The 14267-nt window shown below is 40.3% G+C and overlaps 1 non-coding gene across 1 annotated transcript; it reads right to left on the bottom strand.

Moving 5' to 3' along the window:
* Positions 1-977: 977 nt before the first annotated feature.
* On the bottom strand, positions 978-1085 carry LOC112780839 (small nucleolar RNA R71). Its single transcript, XR_003191650.1, has one exon. It is a non-coding gene; the product is annotated as a small nucleolar RNA R71 (small nucleolar RNA).
* Between the last annotated feature and the right edge of the window lie 13182 nt (positions 1086-14267).

Below are 14267 nucleotides of genomic sequence, written 5' to 3'. Positions count from 1 at the left end.
TACTGCAACAAGAATAGGGCTTCCAACTAATCTACTCCCAGTCAAGGCTTTTATTTAAATTACTTAATTTCTCCAATTTAATTTCCTGTTTATTCAACTCAAACTCTTTTTGAAAACATCTGATTAGTAAAATAGCACACCTTTCTGCAACTCGTTGGGAGACGACCTGGGATTCATACTCCCTGTATTTTAATTTTAATTCTTATGACAACCCTTTTTAAATTGATAAGCAGATTTCTGGTTGGTTAAGAACTATACTTGCAACGCATATCTTATAACAATTCTTAATTAGCCAATTTCCGTCACGTCAATTTTTGGCGCCGTTGCCAGGGAGTTGCAATAGAGTGCTAAAGTTATTAATTGGAATTTATTTATTTGCATTTTATTTTATCTTTCTACTATGAGCTGCTTGTTTCTTTCGCTAGATGACGCATTCACTTCCTGATCCAAGCTTGCCAATATTCGATCCTGAGATTGAAAGAACTATTTCACGAATAAGGCAAGCTCGGCGTTGGTTAGTCCTCTCTAAGGGTGGATCTGAAACGTCATTTGAGGAAGAAACCAGCCCCCGTTCTACTGATTCGGTTGATTTACGTATAGGTGAAATGGCAGCACCTAGGAGAGTTACTATCCAGGAGGCTGGAGCCCCTGATTTTACAATGCAATCGTTTCAAGCGCATCACCCAGCGGTGGCTACAGACTTTGAAATAAAGACCGCACTGCTCAATTTGATGCCCAAGTTTCATGGCTTACCTGCTCAAGAGCCTATCAAGCACCTGAGAGATTTTCAAGTAGCCTGTTCTACTGTCAGGTGTGATGGTGCAGATGGAACTTCAATTTTGCTGAAAGCTTTTCCATTTTCTCTTGAGGGAAAGGCAAGAGAGTGGTACTACACTCAACCCGCAGTAACTGTATCCAACTGGGATACACTTAGAAGAGAATTTTTGGAAAAATTCTTTCGAGCTAAAGTTACAGATAAACTAAGGAAAGATATTTCCATGATTGTTCAGGACGAATCTGAGACTCTCTATGAATACTGGGAGCGCTTCAATAATCTTCTGGAAGCTTGCCCCCACCATATGATTGACAAGATAGTGTTACTCGGTTACGTCACATAGGGCATGAGGCCCCAAGATAAGACCACATTGGAAAGTGCTAGCAATGGGTCTATGAAAAAGTACAAGACCACTGATGAGGCATGGCAATTGATCAGCGACTTAGCTGAATCTACTCGGAATCACAGGCAGAAACAAGGCCATTCAAAAGCCGTTGTAGAAGTATCCTCTAGCAGAGAGACTGCTGCTCTAACTCAGAGTATCTGTGAAATGACCAATTTGCTGAAGCAGATGCAATTGAATCAACAACAAGTTCAGCAAGCTCAACCTTCTCCACCACAACAAAGCCAACAGTTAGTCCCACATAGAGTTTGTGGAATCTGTGTTGATTATAGCCATTATACTGATGAATGTCCGCAGCTCTAGCAGGAAGACAACACCGTGGCAACCACTCATTACTTCTATGACCGCCCCAACCAAGGGTACAATCAAGGTGACAATTACAACCATGGATGGCAGGACAATTCCAACCAGAATTGGAGGGACAACAACAACAGAGGAGGTAGAGACAATCAGGGAAATCAGAGGTAGAATAATAACAACAACAGGTAGCAGAATTAGTACCAGCCTTACAGAGCACCTCATCTGAGGCAATCTTAATGACCACAGAATACCCAACAGCAGACCTCTCAAATTACCTATCCTTCTTCATCTGCTAATGATGACTTACTACAATCTATTGATCGGAGACAGCAGACCATGGAAAATAACATTAATGCCACTCTAAATGGTCTGAACGCTACTTTGCAAGCTCTTGTCTCCCAGATTGGATCAATGAATAACTCCAATAACCAACCTTTGAGCTCCAGTGGAATTCCCTCTCAACCATTACCCAATCCCAAGGGTGGTATTAATGCCATCACCCTAAGGTCTGGAACCACACTGCAGGAGAGGAATCAGGAGGAGCCAAGCCCACCAGAAAATGCCTCAGCTGAAGAGGCAGTGGAAATAGAAGATGTTGAAGAGGAAGAGGACATACAGGACATAGCTGAAAAAGAAGAAATTCAGCTACAGGAGGAAGCACCACAGGGCGCAGGTACTGCAGAAAACACCACTCCCATTCCATTTCCACAACTTGCAAGGAAGCCCAGGTAGCAGCTGGAACCTGATCCCAAAATGGTCGAGATATTCAAAAAGGTTGAGATAACTGTTCCTCTTTTTGATGTTATTCAACAGGTACCTAAATATGCAATGTTTCTAAAAGATTTATGTATACATAAAGACAAAATTAATGAATTAGAAACTATTCCTTTAGGTAGTTCCATATCTGCTTTAATGGGTGGTTTACCTGAAAAATGTAGTGACCCAGGTCATTGTATGGTTAATTGTACTATTGGTGGTGTGATAATTTCTGACTGCATGTGTGATTTAGGAGCATGTGTGAGTATAATGCCTTTGTCCATATATGATATTTTGAGGCTCCCTCCCTTAAAAAGGTCGGCAGCTCGTTTTGTGTTAGTAGATAAAAGCATTATTACAGTGGCCGGAGTTGCTGAAGATGTATTAGTGGGCATTAAGGGGCTCACGTTTCCCACTGATTTTTATATTCTGGAGATGCCCCAAAATGACTCAGAGAAGCCATCATCAATCCTACTCGGAAGACCATTCCTAAAGACCTCGAAGTTCAAATTAGATGCTTTTCAGGAACATACTCTTTTGAAATAGATGGCCGAGTAGTAATCTTCAATCTGAATGGAGTTATGAAACATCCTCCGGAGGATCATTCTATCCTCTAGTGTGACATTATAGATGAAACCGTGGCTGAAGTTCACCAGGAGGAATTCGAAGAGAAGTACATAGGACAAGGTCTAAGTGTGGGGACATTCTCAGAGGACAATGACAGTGCTTTACCATTGTTGCCAGCTCCAGACAACCTAGAGCCTGACCATGATCCAAAGTTAGAATTAAAACTCCTTCCTCCACACCTCAAATATGCTTACCTTGAAGACGAGCAGAAGTTTCCAGTTATCATTGCAAGGGAACTCACTTCTCAACAGGAAGAGCAGTTACTTAGTGTGCTGAGGAAGCACAAGAAGGCAATTGGGTGGAGTTTGGCAGACTTAGTAGGCATCAACCCTCAAGTCTGTGAGCATAGGATATTTTTAGAAGAGGGAGCAAGACCTGTCTGTCAACCCCAGAGAAGACTGAACCCCACTATCTTAGAGGTTGTCAAGAAGGAAGTGACCAGACTACTGGAGGCAGACATCATCTATCCCATTTCAGAAAGTGAATGGGTAAGCCCAGTACAAGTAGTCCCCAAGAAGTCTGGCGTCACTACAGTGAAGAATGAGCATGGAGAGCTCATAGCAACCAGAGTACAGAATGCTTGGAGGGTCTGCATTGACTACAGACGCCTCAACCAAGCAACTCGTAAAGATCACTATCCTCTTCCATTCATTGATCAAATGCTGGATCGCCTGTCAGGTAAATCACATTATTGTTTTTTAGATGGTTACACAGGTTATTTCCAGATTCATATAGCTCCTGAGGATCAGGAAAATACCACTTTTACATGTCCTTTTGGGACTTATGCTTACAAGAGAATGCCCTTTGGCTTGTGCAATGCACCAGCTACTTTCCAGAGGTGCATGATGAGTCTTTTCTCTGTTCTTATTGAGGACTATATGAAAGTTTTTATGGATGATTTCAGTGTGTACGGCGATTCCTTTAGCCTTTGCTTAGATGGATTATCTAGAGTATTAGATAGATGTGTCAGTACAAACCTTGTATTAAATTTTGAAAAATGTCACTTTATGGTAAAACAAGGTATTGTACTAGGACATGTTGTGTCTAATACTGGCATTTCTGTAGATCCAGCAAAGGTGGATGTTATTTCTAGTTTACCTTACCCCTCTTCTGTGAGGGAAGTCCGTTCGTTCCTTGGCTATGCAGGTTTTTACAGGAGATTCATTAAGGACTTCAGTAAGGTAGCACTTCCCTTATCCAGGCTACTGCAGAAAGATATTGAGTTCGAGTTCAGTGAGGATTGCAAACAAGCGTTTGATAAGCTGAAGACCGCCCTGACTCAAGCTCCAATTGTGAGAGGACCAGACTGGAGCCAGCCATTTGAAATAATGTGCGACGCCTCCAATCATGCAGTAGGAGCAGCACTAGCTCAGCGTGAAGGTAAGGACCCCTTTGTTATTGCTTATGCGTCTAAAACTTTAGATGCCGCTCAGTCCAATTACACTACTACTGAGAAAGAGCTGCTTGCTATTGTTTTTGCTCTGGATAAATTCAGAGCCTATTTAATTGGTACTAAAGTAGTAGTGTATTCAGACCACGCAGCTCTAAAGTATTTATTAGCTAAAAAGGAGTCCAAACCAAGGCTTATACGTTGGATACTGCTCTTACAAGAATTTGATTTGGAAATTAAGGATAGGAGTGGTAACCAGAATTTAGTGGCCGACCACTTGAGTTGCCTTGAGCACATTAAGGATGATTCTACTCCTTTAGCGCCCGCGTGGAAAAGCAAAACTCCGAACGACGCGTCCGCATGAATGACGCGATCGCATGACGTGCGCGATCTGCATAATCTGCAGAATCGCTGGGGGCGATTTTGGACCCTGTTTTGACCCAGTTTTCGGTCTGAAAAAGCAGACTAGAGCCAGAGGACATGCAGAAACCAATGACAACATTCATTCTACACAGTTTTTAGTTTTTAGATCTAGTTTTACTCCTCCTCTAGGTTTTTTCTACACATCCATAGTTCTTAGGATTTTATTTTGCTCTTTGCATTGGGATATTGAAAAGAGTTATTACCTCATCAAGACTTCGTCATTCTAGTTCATTTTCTTTACTTGGCTTTGCTCTTCCATGTCCTTTAATTTACTCAATTTTACTATTGGATTATTTTAGAATTTATTAATACAAGAGTTACTTTTATTTTTAATTGGTTCCTTTGAGTTTTATTTATCATGTCTTTCTTTAATCCTCTTTTCTATGTTATGAATTCCACATTCACAATGAGCGAGTAGTTCCCTAACTTGATGGGGAGTTGGTTGAAAGGAACCCTTGAGTTGGAATGCTCAAAGGAGAAATTGTAATTGGGTTTATTGTTGGATTGCTCTCTAGTCACTAACGCCAGTCCTTCCAAGTAAGCGGATTGGGACTTGTGAATAGAAACAACATTCCAACTTGTTTGACTTTTCCTTACCTAGTAAGGGATCACTAAATAGAACAACCTTCAATTATCAATTAATCTTGAGAGTACTGCAACAAGAATAGGGCTTCCAACTAATCTACTCCCAGTCAAGGCTTTTATTTAAATTACTTAATTTCTCCAATTTAATTTCCTGTTTATTCAACTCAAACTCTTTTTGAAAACATCTGATTAGTAAAATAGCACACATTTCTGCAGCTCGTTGGGAGACGACCTGGGATTTATACTCCCAGTATTTTAATTTTAATTCTTGTGACAACCCTTTTTAAATTGATAAGCGGATTTCTGGTTGGTTAAGAACTATACTTGCAACGCATATCTTATAACAATTCTTAATTAGCCAATTTCCGTCACGTCGGCTAGCGCGTCGATGGTTGAATTGCAAGGGTGCGCGCAGTCGGCATGTACGCGAACGCGTCGGTGCCTGGTGCGAGTTGGGCACAAAGTGGGCATGACTCTCGGGTATTTGGCCCAAGAGTGGAATTTCACCACTGGCGCGCGCGCGCACTGTGCGCTGGTGCGTCGGTGCCCTTCTTCAAAGAAATATTTTTGTTTTCTTTATCTTTTTCACATCCTATCTATATGAACATTCTACCTATCCAACAAAATCAACAAAGCTAGCATTCCTATGCACTCAATCAATCGTCAAAAGATCACAAAATTCACAAGAAACGAAAGATACGAACAAGATGGTACAAACAAGGAAGATCTTACCACGGTAGGGTGCCTCCCACCAAGCACTTTTCTTTAACGTCCTTAAGTTGGACGGTCCTTTTCTTAAGCTTCCTCTCTCCTTAGTGCATCCTCCAATATGTATACCTCTAGCTCTCTTGGGGGCTTGCAACCATGATACTTCTTCACTGTATATCCATTCACTTTGAAAGTTGCTTCACTCTTGGGATCAAACAATTTCACCACTCTGTAGGGCTTCATCTCCTTCACCTTGAAAGGTCCTTCCCATCTAGAACGGAGCCTGCCAGGCATAAATCGAAGCCTTAAGTTGTAGAGGAGGACCTCATCACCTTTTTGAAAGTCCTTCTTTCGGATGTGATGGTCATGAAATGCCTTAGTCTTTTCCTTGTAAATTCGAGCATTCTCATATGACTCGTTCCTCAAACACTCAAGCTCTTCTAGTTGTAACTTCCTAGCTTCACCCGCCTTGGCTAAATCCATGTTGCACTGCTTTACCGCCCAATAGGCTCGATGCTCAATCTCCACCAGAAGGTGGCACGCCTTAGTGATGACAAGTCATCTTAGCCTAGTTTCACTAGCCTTTTTCTTTTGTTTTCATTTGAATTATGCACTTTCTTGAGCCATAAGCAAGCCAATTGGGTAGATTTTCATGCTTCCTTTGATTTAATCAACCATGTATGAATTCATGCTATTTCATGAGGTTTTATGCTATAATTGTCACATATTATGAAAGAATGAATATCTCATGATTTTGAGCATAGCTTTGATGTGTTTGGTTGATTAATGATAGGTGAAGAAAGCTTGGAGAAAGGTTGAAGCAAGAAGGAATGGCTAGGAGGAAGAGAGGACAAAAAGTTTGAGCAAAAGTTTGCCTCAAACTTTAGCTCAAACTTTTGGATTAATTTAAAACGAACCAGGGAGCAAAAAGCTTGACCAAAAGTTAGCCTCAAACTTTTGGGCAAACTTTTGGGCGAAAAGCTGGAGCAAAAGTTAGCCTCAAACTTTTGGGCTAACTTTTGGGCAAAAAGCTGGAGCAAAAGTTAGCCTCAAACTTTTTGGCTAACTTTTGGCATCACAAATCAACACCCTGGAGAGCAAAAGTTTGCGCCAACGTTAGCCCCTAACTTTTTGGCTAACGTTGGCGCATGAAAAACACACCCTGGAGAGCAAAAGTTTGCGCCAACGTTAGCCTCTAACTTTTTGGCTAACGTTGGCGCCATGAGTATGCAAGGGGAGGCCAACGTTGGAGCAAAAGTTAGACCCCTAACTTTTGCCCCAACGTTGGTATCAGCAAGGAAGGGTGGCTGATGTGAAAAGTTGGAGTAAAAGTTAGCCTCCAACTTTTACTCCAACTTTTACTCAAGCTTTCATGATTCCAACCCGGTTCAATTCGGTTCTTCTCCAAACTCCAAGAGCAATCAACCAAGGCCTCTATCAACCCAATTCCATCAAGAGCAAAGGCCCAATTGAAGGCTTGAAGACCATTTGAAGAAAGTGTATAAATAGCATAGGATTTAAGTTTTTAAGGGAGCTTCCCTTTTAGTTTTTCAGAATAGATTTCTTTTCGGTTTGCTTAGAGCTCACTTTTACATTTCTTAGCATTGTTGTTTTAATTCAAGAGAATTTGGGAGGAGAATTGATCTCTCTTCTTCCTTGTTCTTGCCCAGCACTCTTTACTTTTCTTGTCTTGGATTTTGGGTGGAGAATTGAAGAAATTCTGTTTCAATCTCACCTTGGGATCTTGTTTAATTTTCTGCTTAATTGAATTTCAGTCTCGGTTACTTGCTTCTTCATCTACTTTCTTTGCAATTTACAATTTCCTTTGCAGTTGTGCTTGTTGGATCTAGGAAGGCATTGAGATCTAGACTCGGTTTTCTAGTCTCTTGGGTCCTGAGATCTGAATTCCAATTTTACATCCTCTGTTTACTGCTTTTCATGCTCATTTACTTTTCTGTTTTAGATCCGATTCGATCCAAGTCTTCTTCTATTTCTCTGCTTGTTGCAATTTTACGTTTCCTTGTTTAATTTCTGCAAATCCAATTCCCAATTCCCTTTACAATTCAAGCCATTTACATTTCTTGCACTTTAAGATTCTGCAATTTAAATTTCTTGCGTTCTAAGTTTCTGCCATTTAATTTCTTGCTCTTTAAGATTCAGCACTTTAAATTCCAGTTCTCTTTAATTTCATGCAATTTACCCATTTCCTTCACTTTCTATGCAATTTCAATTCTGCAAATCACAAATCTCTCAACCAAATCTTGATTCGCTTGACTAAATCAACCACTAAACTAAAATTGCTCAATCCTTCAATCCCTGTGGGATCGACCTCACTCCCGTGAGTTATTATTACTTGATGCGACCCGGTGCACTTGCCGGTTAGATTTGGGTGTTTTGGAGAAATTCGTTTTTCCACAAAAATATCCCATCAAGTTTTTGGCGCCGTTGCCGGGGATTGATTAGATTGACAATGATTAAGTGAGGTGGTGATCTAGATCTAGCATTTTTATTTTCTGTTCCTTTAATTTTCAATTAACCCACTAACTGTTTGAATTTTTGCTTAAGCTAACTAAAACTTCATTCTAGCAATAGATTGAAGTGTCACTAGTTTGTGTGTTTCTTATGTTCTGCTTGTATGTCAGGTACAAGAAGAAATACACCCATCTTTCATGAACAAGACGAAAGAACTCTTAGAAGGTTAAGAAGAGCTGAAAAAGGGAAAAATATTGTTGGAGAAGAGGAATCAGAAGAAGAATTCCAAGATATGGAGGAACATTCAACCAATCCACCAGGTGGAGCAGACAACAACAATAACAATCCACCCCAGAGGAGAGTTTTAGCTTCCTATACTTTTGCAAATCCTAGACATTGTGGAAGTAGCATCTTAACTCCAAATGTCAATGCAAACAATTTTGAACTAAAGCCACAACTCATCACTTTGGTTCAAAACAATTGCTCTTTTGGTGGAGGACCACTTGAAGATCCGAACCAACACTATCCACCTTCTTGAGGATTTGTAACACTGTTAAAACTAATGGTGTGCCTCCTGACAGCTACAAGCTACTGCTATTCCCATTTTCTCTCAGAGACAAGGCCACTCAATGGTTGGAATCCTTTCCAAGAGACAGCATCAACAATTGGGATGATTTGGTAACCAAGTTCCTTGCCAAATTTTACCCACCTCAAAGGATCATAAGGTTGAAGACTGAGGTACAAACATTTACACAAATGGAGGCTGAACCCATCCATGAGGCATGGGAGAGATACAAGGCTCTAATCAGGAAATGTCCTCCTGAAATATTCACTGAGTGGGATAAGCTGCAGAATTTCTATGAGGGCTTAACATTGAAATCTCAAGAAGCTTTGGATCATTCAGCTGGAGGTTCCTTGCAACTCATGAAAACTGCAGAGGAAGCTCAAAATCTCATTGATATGGTGGCTAACAACCAATATTTCTTTGCTCATCAAGGAAACCGCCAACCATCACAAAGAAGAGGAGTAATGGAGCTTGAAGGAGTGGACTCAATCTTGGCTCAAAACAAGATGATGCAGCAGCAAATTCAACAACAATTTGAGCAAATGGCCAAGAGGATTGATAGTCTCCAAGTTGCAGCAGTTAACACTAGCCAACCATCAACCACATGGGGACAGAATGAAGAAACTCAAGAAGAACAACAACAAGAGCAAGTACAGTATATGCACAACCAAGGACCAAATGAAGTGTATGGTGATACATACAATCCATCCTGGAAGAACCACCCAAACCTCAGATGGGGAGATAATCAAACCCAAAACCAACAACTATGGCAGAGGAACTCAAACCAAAACAACCCAAGAAGCAACTAAAACCACAACCAACAGCAAAATAACCAAAACCCCTACAGAAAACCTCAAAACAACTACCCCAACCCCAACCAAAATGCCTACCATCCACCACCCACATCTCATAACCCACCTCAAGTATCACCTGAAGCCCAAAGAATCACTAACTTGGAGGCCGTGATAGACAAAATGTTGAAACACCAGGAAATGACAACCAAGAATCATGAAGCATCCCTGAAGAGCCTAGAGAGACAGATGGGGTAAATCTCCAAGCAGATTTCTCTTGAGAGACCCTTAAGCTCTCTGCCGAGTGACACAATTCCAAATCCTAAGGAAGAATGCAAGGCGATACAATTAAGGAGTGGGAGAACATTGATGAGCAATAATGACACTACAAAGAAGCAAGCAGAGGGCAGCAAAAGACCAATAGAAGATGAGGAGCAAACAAAGGAAGATGAAGCCAAGAATCAAGTTGTGATGCCAAACAAGAGCACTGAGAAACTCAAAGAGAAGGACAACTAACCACACGGTTCAAAAGAAGTAACTCAGGGACAGCAGCAAATAGGAAAGAGCATCACACCTCCACTGCCATATCCCCAGAGGTTCAACAAAGAGACTAAGGACCAACAATTTCATAAGTTCCTTGAGACTTTCAAAAAGCTGGAAATCAATATTCCCTTGGCTGAAGCACTTGAGCAAATGCCTCTGTATGCCAAGTTTTTGAAGGAGCTTATCAATAAGAAAAGAAGTTGGGATGAGAAAGATACCATACTACTTACTGAGGAATGCAGAGCATTGATTCAAAAGGGACTTCCCCCTAAACGTGAAGATCCTGGGAGTTTCTTTCTACCCTGTGCCATTGGTAACATGACCATCAGCAAGGCGCTGTATGATCTAGGGGCTAGTATCAATCTGATGCCCTCCTCTCTAGTGAAAAAGCTGCGCATGAAAGAAGTGAAACCAGTACAGATGTCTTTAGAATTGGTGGACAAATCAGTAGTGTACCCAAGGGGTATAGTTGAGAACCTTCTAGTCAAAGTAGACAAATTCATTTTCCCTGCTGATTTTGTGATCTTGGAATCTGATGAGGATGATAGTGACTCTATTATACTGGGAAGGCCATTCTTGGCCACTGCTAGGGCCATTGTAGACGTAGAAAAAGGAGAGTTGACCCTTAGGCTACATGATGAAAGTGTCACACTGAGTGTCTCTCCAGAAATAAAGTTCATCAATAAAAAAGAAGAAAGCATGGAAACTGACGAGATAGAACTGCAGAGGAAGGAAGAAATTGACAAGATGATCAGCAATCACCTCCCAAAGCAAGAAGTAGATAATGCAGCATGGGAAGAAGAAAAAGAACTTGTACAGAGCGATGAAGAGATTCATGAAAGCATTGATGTGTTAGTTATCAAGAAGAAGAATCCCAAAATGAAGCCCACTTGCAAGCAGAAAGGATCAATAAGAGGAAGGAAGAAGAATGAAAACAGAATCAAAAAGGGTTGGAAGAACAAAAAAATTCCAACAGAAGGGCTTTCCAAAGGTGATAAAGTGCAATTGATTTATCAACAACTAGGATCAAGCCAACAGACTGATGATTACTACATTGTCAGCAAGATACTCTCATTAGAACATGCTGAAATTGAGCACCAAAGAACAAAGAGGAGAATCACAGTCAGGGGAGACAAGTTGAGGCACTACAATCATCAACCACCATAAAAGGAAAGCCCCAATGTCAAGCTAATGACAATAAAGAAGCGCTTGTTGGGAGGCAACCCAACCTGAGGTAATTTTCCTTTCATAGCTATTTCAATAAAAAGGTTAAATGATTGGTATGTATTGCAAGGAGCTAAGTTTGGTGTTTCACACCAAAACAATTTAAGGGAGAATCAAGGATTCTAAGTTTGGTGTTCCACCAAAATCTCATTTAAAAGCACATTCTCACCTTCTGCACAAAGGGATTACTAGCTCCAAGCAATCTGATAAATCATTTAATCATTGTCTGTTTCTAGTTTTTAGTTTTATTACCTTTAGCAAAGACTTAGGCTTTCACATATGGTTATTTTAATGCATAAGAAACATGGCAAGGGACTAAGTTTGGTGTTCACACACCAAAGTAAGTTCAAACGCCTACAAGAAAGTCTTGCACACTAACCAGTCATCTAAGGGCTTGAGAAACAAGCAACTTCCATTAACACTGCAGGAATTCAATCACTCTCTTGGGAGGACTACACACCATTAGCTGAGAGAAAGAAGAAGAAGCCACCAAGAGGTTGTATTGTCACTTAACTCCATCAGCATTGAATTGCTCTAAATTGGAAGTGTGAATATGCCCATCTTAACAGTAACTGTTAGTTTAATAGTCTTTGCATTATGTTTGTTTCCCTTAAAATAAGTAAGCTAGTCTATGTGTGTGCTTGTGTGTTTACTTTCACTGAACAAAAAGCATGCTTTGTCCCCTGCATTTTCAATTCAATAAAAGAAATGTTTGAATGTGAAGTGAGATAGTTCTCTGTTAGATAGAAGTACAATAAAAGTAAGTGGTGGTGTGTATGTGTGATTGTATAATAGCTCACTTTTAGTGAATAAAAGAACTAGGATGTCTCCTTCTAAGTAGAAAGTGACCTACTGTCTATGAATCTCAATCAAATAAAAATCCTTGGTTAGAAAGAAAAACAAAAAGAGAAATAAAAAAAAGGGAGAAAAAGAAATAGCCAAAGAGTGGCAGAACAAAAGAAAAACAAAAAGAAACAAAGCTGGACACCAATAGCTTGAACCTTAGAACATATGCCTGTGGTGTCTTTGTATTAGGATCTGCTTGGATTATTAAGTTCTTTGGAGTGCATCAACACTTGATGACTTGGGTTAACTAACCCGGGATCATCAACTGAAAGTCCACTATCAAGAGCAACCTAACTACAAGGCATTTAGTAGCCCAAAGAGGTGTTGGGCATCAATGTTCTAAGAAGGAATGTGAGCCAAGTGTCTATAGTGAATAATGTGTCAAGTATAAAGAAAAGGAAATGAACTTGCTACACATGACACTCAAATAAAGCTTATGAACAAGATAATAGCCAAGGATAAAGGAATAATGAGAGGTCATAGCAGTATGTTACTTGAAGCTTGAAGGAGGCTTTCTAGGCTTAAGAATCAATAAGAGGTGAGTGTGTACATATCCACATAAAACCCCATGAACTACCAATAACACTCTACTAGCATGAACATCCTCTTCCATTTCATTCTTTCTTCTCAAAAAATTATTTCTTGCTTGGGGACAAGCAAGCTTTAAGTTTGGTGTTGTGATGACAAGTCATCTTAGCCTAGTTTCACTAGCCTTTTTCTTTTGTTTTCATTTGAATTATGCACTTTCTTGAGCCATAAGCAAGCCAATTGGGTAGATTTTCATGCTTCCTTTGATTTAATCAACCATGTATGAATTCATGCTATTTCATGAGGTTTTATGCTATAATTGTCACATATTATGAAAGAATGAATATCTCATGATTTTGAGCATAGCTTTGATGTGTTTGGTTGATTAATGATAGGTGAAGAAAGCTTGGAGAAAGGTTGAAGCAAGAAGGAATGGCTAGGAGGAAGAGAGGACAAAAAGTTTGAGCAAAAGTTTGCCTCAAACTTTAGCTCAAACTTTTGGATTAATTGAAAACGAACCAGGGAGCAAAAAGCTTGACCAAAAGTTAGCCTCAAACTTTTGGGCAAACTTTTGGGCGAAAAGCTGGAGCAAAAGTTAGCCTCAAAATTTTGGGCTAACTTTTGGGCAAAAAGCTGGAGCAAAAGTTAGCCTCAAACTTTTTGGCTAACTTTTGGCATCACAAATCAACACCCTGGAGAGCAAAAGTTTGCGCCAACGTTAGCCCCTAACTTTTTGGCTAACGTTGGCGCATGAAAAACACACCCTGGAGAGCAAAAGTTTGCGCCAACATTAGCCCCTAACTTTTTGGCTAACGTTGGCGCCATGAGTATGCAAGGGGAGGCCAACGTTGGAGCAAAAGTTAGACCCCTAACTTTTGCCCCAACGTTGGTATCAGCAAGGAAGGGTGGCTGATGTGAAAAGTTGGAGTAAAAGTTAGCCTCCAACTTTTACTCCAACTTTTACTCAAGCTTTCATGGTTCCAACCCGGTTCAATTCGGTTCTTCTCCAAACTCCAAGAGCAATCAACCAAGGCCTCTATCAACCCAATTCCATCAAGAGCAAAGGTCCAATTGAAGGCTTGAAGACCATTTGAAGAAAGTGTATAAATAGCATAGGATTTAAGTTTTTAAGGGAGCTTCCCTTTTAGTTTTTCAGAATAGATTTCTTTTCGGTTTGCTTAGAGCTCACTTTTACATTTCTTAGCATTGTTGTTTTAATTCAAGAGAATTTGGGAGGAGAATTGATCTCTCTTCTTCCTTGTTCTTGCCCAGCACTCTTTACTTTTCTTGTCTTGGATTTTGGGTGGAGAATTGAAGAAATTCTGTTTCAA

The sequence above is a fragment of the Arachis hypogaea genome, chromosome 19 (genome assembly GCF_003086295.3).
Source record: "Arachis hypogaea cultivar Tifrunner chromosome 19, arahy.Tifrunner.gnm2.J5K5, whole genome shotgun sequence".
NCBI lineage: Eukaryota > Viridiplantae > Streptophyta > Magnoliopsida > Fabales > Fabaceae > Arachis > Arachis hypogaea.
Note: the sequence above shows the minus strand (reverse complement) of the source record. Positions and strands in the feature narration are given on the sequence as shown.